Here is a 5,199-nt window from a genome sequence, read left to right as displayed (position 1 = left end):
AAAAAAAAAAAAAAAAAAGAGTAGGAGTGTAAATATTAATTTCTGATAAAATAAACTTCAAGGTGAAAAACATCATAAGGGAAAAAGAAGGACATTATGATGCTGAAAGAATCAATTGACCAAGAAGACATCACCATAATTAATATCTATGTACCCAATGAAAGTGCTCCAAAACACATAAAGAAAATATTAACTGAATTGAAATGAAAAATAGACAACTCTACAATTTTAGTAGGAGACTTTAACATACCACTTTCAAGGAGAGACAGAACAACTAGGAAAAAAAAAAAAAATCAACAATGATGTAGAAGAACTCAAGAACATAATCAACCAATTTGACCTCATAGACATATACAGAGCACTCCACCCAACAAAAGCATAATTCACATTCTTCTCCAGTGCACTTGGATCATTCTCTGGAATAGATCATATGTTAAGGCACAAAACAAGCTTCAATTAATTGAAAAGCATAGAAATACTACAAAGCATCTTCTTGAATTGCAATGCTAGAAAATTAGAAATCAATAATAGGAAGATCAGGAAAACATATCAAATATATGGAAACCAAATATTTCACTGCTCAAAAACTACTGAGTAACAGGAGAAATAAAGTGTGAAAGCAAAAAAAAATCCTAGAAACAAATGATAATGAAGATAAAACTTAACAAAACCTTTAGGACACAGTGAAAGCAGTACTCAGAGGTCAGTTTATAGCAATAAATTCACACATCAATAACAAGGAAAGAAGCAAAACCAACACTCTAATTCAACAACTCCAATAATTAGAATAAGAACAACAAAGCAATCCTACAGGATCTAGAAGTAAGGAAATAATAAAGATCAGAGCAGAAATAAGCAAAACAGAAAAGAAAAATAAATAGAGAAAATCAACAAAACAAGAAGTTGGTTCTTCAAAAAGATTAACAAAATTGACAAACCACTGGCAAATTTAACAAAGGAAAAGAAAGAGAAGATGCATATAACATGAATAATAAATGAAAAGGGTGACATTACAACAGCACCAACTGAAATAGAAAATATAATAACAGAAAATTATGAAGAACTGTACTCCAACATATTCGAGAGCCTAGAAGAGATGGAAAAGTTTCTAGAAACACAAGACCTACCTTATACTTTCCCAGTTGGGGATAGAATACTTGAACAGACACATAACAAAAGAAGAAATTGAGCAGGTCATAAAAAAAACTCCCCTCCAAAAAAGTCCTGGCCCAGAAGGCTTCACTGGAGAATCCTATCAAACATTCAAAGAAAAGATGACACATAAAGTACACAAACTATTCCAGAACACAGAAAAAAGTGGAATACTCCCATTTTATGAAGCAAGCATAACACTGACACCAAAATCAAGGAAAGACACCACTAAAAAGGAAAACTACAGACCAGTATCTCTCATAAATGTAGATGTAAAAATGTTCAACAAAATCCTAGTCAACAGAATCCAACAACATATCAATAATAATAATAATACACCATGACCAAGTGGGATTAATACCAGGTATGCAAGGATGGTTCCACATCAGAAAAAACAATCAATATAATCTACTACATCAAAAAAACAAAAGAACCATATGATCATATCATTTAACTCAGAAAAGGCATTCGATAAAATCCAACACCCATTCCTGTTCAGAACTCACAACAAAATAGGGATAGAAGGGAAAATCTTCAACGTAATGAAGGGAATATACACAAAAACAACAGCCAACATTTTTGTTAATGGAAAAAGACTCAAAGCATTCCCCTTGAGAACAGGAACCAGACAAGAATGCCACCTATCACCACTTCTATTTAACATTGTAGTGGAAGTCCTAGCCAGGGCAATAAGGCAAGAAAGGGAAATAAAAAGCATCCAAATTGGCAAAGAGGAAGTAAAGCTATCTCTATAATAGAGAAGTTTAGCAAAGTGGAAAGATACAAGGTCAATATACAAAAATCAGTTGGATTCCTCTACATCAACAAACCGGCCTCTGAGAAGGAAATAAAGAAAACAATACCATGTCCGATAGCTATCAAAAGGATGAAATATTTAGCAATAAATCTTACCAGACACACAAAAGACCTGTACAAAGAAAACTACAAAACAGTACTACAAGTAACTGCAATGTATCTACATAAATGGACGAACCTGCCTTGTTCATGTATAGGAAGACTGAATATTATGAAAACACCATATTATCCAAAGCAATCTACATGTTCAATGAAATCCTGATCCAGATACCATTCACATTTTTTTAAGGATATGGAAAAGTCAATTACTAATTTCATATGGAAAGGAAAGAGATCTCAGATAACCACAGCACTGCTGAAGAAGAAAAACAAAGTAGTAGGTCTCATACTCCCAGATCTCAAAACTTACTGTACAGCTACAGTAGTTAAAACAGCATGGTATTCTTATAAATGTTACACAGATAGACCAATGGAACAGAATTGAAAACTGAGTAATAGACCTATCCGTCTATGGACAGCTGATCTTGGACAAAGGACCAAAGTCCAAATGGGGAACAGATAGCCTCTTTAACAAATGTTGCTGGCAAAATTGGATATCCACTTGTAGAAAAATGAAACAAGACTCATATCTCATGCCATATAAAAAAAACAAATTCAAGTTGGATCAAAGACTTAAATGTAAAATTCAAAACTATGAAGCTCATCAAAGATAAAATAGAGGGAAATCAAAGGGCCCTAATTTATGGCATAAATAGACTATCAAGTATAACCCAAAATGCACAGGCATTAGAAGAGAAGCTAGATGACTGGGACCTTTTAAGGATTAAATTCTTAGGTGTATCGAAAGACTTCTCCAAAAGGGTGAAAAGAGAAGCTACAAATTGGGAAAAAAAATTTGGTTATTATGTATCTGACAAAAGACTTTTCTCCAAAATTTATAGAAAACTTCAACACCTCAACACCAAAAAAACAATCTTATTCAAAAATGGGCAATGGACATGAATAGATACTTCACTAAAGATGATATACTGGCAGCCAACAAACACATGAGGAAATGCTCGCAATCATTAGCCATTAGAGAGATGAAAATCAAAACAATAATGTGATATCATCTCACCCAAGCACTAATAGCAAAGTTCAACAAGACAGAAAATAATAAGTGCTGGCAAGATTGCGGAGAGATTGAAGCTCTCAACCAATGCAGGTGAGACTGGAAAATTGTTCAATCATTTTACAAAAATGATATCGCATTTCCTTAAAATACTAAAAATAGAAATACCATTTCATTCAGCAATTCCGTTACTAGGAATATATCCTAAAAAGATGAGAGACAGGACACAAACAGACATATACACACCAATGTTCGTCTCAGCACAATTCATTATAGCAAAGTGATGGAAACAACCTAAAAGCCCATCAATATATGAATGGATAAGCAAACTATGGTACCTTCACACAAAGGAATGAATACATTAAAGGATAATGAAGAACATATGAATAATCTCACTACATGGATGAATTTGGAGGACATTATGCTGAGTGAAATAAGTCAATCACAGGACAAATATTGTATAAGCCCATTATTGTAAAAAGTCAAGGAAATGTTTACTTAGGGAAGGAAACTCACTTTGTAGTTACAAGGTATGGGATGGAAGGGGAGGGGAAATTTTGCACTAGTTGGGGGTCACATGTTGATTTGGATGAAGGGACGGAGGTATGAAAAAGTCTGTGACCTGCATGACGACATTGGGGAAAGGAAGGACACTGAAATGTGCACATAAGATATAGACAAGAGGGGCAGATAATAGTACATGCACAATAGTGCATTATCACTAACACCAAACACAAGGCTACATATAAATGCATAGAGAAGTGAGAAGATCAGATGGGAGTTGGTGAACAGGAGTATACCCTAGACCAAGGATAGATTTAGCTGAAGATAATCTTACATATGCATTTGTGCTACAAAATTAGCCAAACACATTACAGAAGCAACAGAAGACAGAGTTGTAGTAATCTCTCAGAGACAACCATATACTTTGAGAGAATCACCAAGCCTACTGACTTGGGACCATAGTCTCAGTGGACACCAAGCTCAATTGACACGACATAGTTGTTGTTGTTATGTGCCATTGAGTCATCTCCAACTCATGGTGATTTATGTACAAGAGAACAAAACACTTCTCGGTTCTGCGCCACCCTCATGATTGTCACCATACCTGAGCCCATCACTGTAGCCACTGTGTCAGTCTATCTTGTTGAGAGCCTTCCCCTTTCTCGCTGACCCTCCACTTTACCAAGTATCATCCTTCTCCAGGGAATAGTCCCTTCTAATAACATGACCAAATTAGGTGAGACAAAGTCGGACCATTCTCTCTTCCAAGGAGCATTCTGGCTGCACTTCTTCCAGGAAAAATTTGATAGTCCTTTTAACAGTAGGCAGCTCTTCTCCAGTGGTACATTGTACATAAAAATCTTGTTCCATAACTTGTTTTGGTGAATAGCAACTGCAGTCTTAAAAGCTTCTGTGTGACTGTCTAAAATGCAACTATTGGTCTCCTTTCATCTGAAGCAAAGAAGAGTGAAGAAAATAAAAGTCATCTGGAAACAATTAGTCCAAGGACATGATGGATTCTGAGATCAAAACAACTAGATAGTGCCTGGATACCAATGCCAACCACTAGGGAAGAAATCAAAACTGGAGATCCTGGATAGAATGGAAGAAAAATGTGGAACAAAATTCAAAAACACAAAAATAACTAGAATTACTGGTCAGATAGAGTCTGGTGAAGCCCCAAGACTATGGTCTTAGGTTGCCCTTTGGGCCTAGAATTGGACTCAATCCCATGTATTGGCTCTCAGCCCAACAGTAAAAAGACCTACATGCAGAACACCTAACCCAGAGCAATGTACCCACTTACTCTAGGGAGATGATACACTCCTTAGAGTAATCATTCATGGGGCACCAGAGGAGCAGCATTCACATAGAAGGAAAGCTGGACAGACAGGAGTACATAGTTAAGAAGGGCACAGAAAGGGGGTAGTCGCAGGGACAGGAGTGGAGGAGAATTTGGTATTGTCAGGAATAGTAAACGGGACATGAAATCAAATGTGCGTGAACCATTGAATGTAAAAAAAAATAAAAAATTGCACTGTAAATTTGCACCCAAAACTCAATAAAGTTAAGATAATAATAAGTATTCAGTATGCTTTTTAAAAATATTCCTTTTT

This window comes from Orycteropus afer, unplaced genomic scaffold (assembly GCF_000298275.1).
Source record: "Orycteropus afer afer isolate SDZICR_OR568_19922 unplaced genomic scaffold, OryAfe1.0 scaffold00391, whole genome shotgun sequence".
Taxonomy (NCBI): domain Eukaryota; kingdom Metazoa; phylum Chordata; class Mammalia; order Tubulidentata; family Orycteropodidae; genus Orycteropus; species Orycteropus afer.
Note: the sequence above shows the minus strand (reverse complement) of the source record.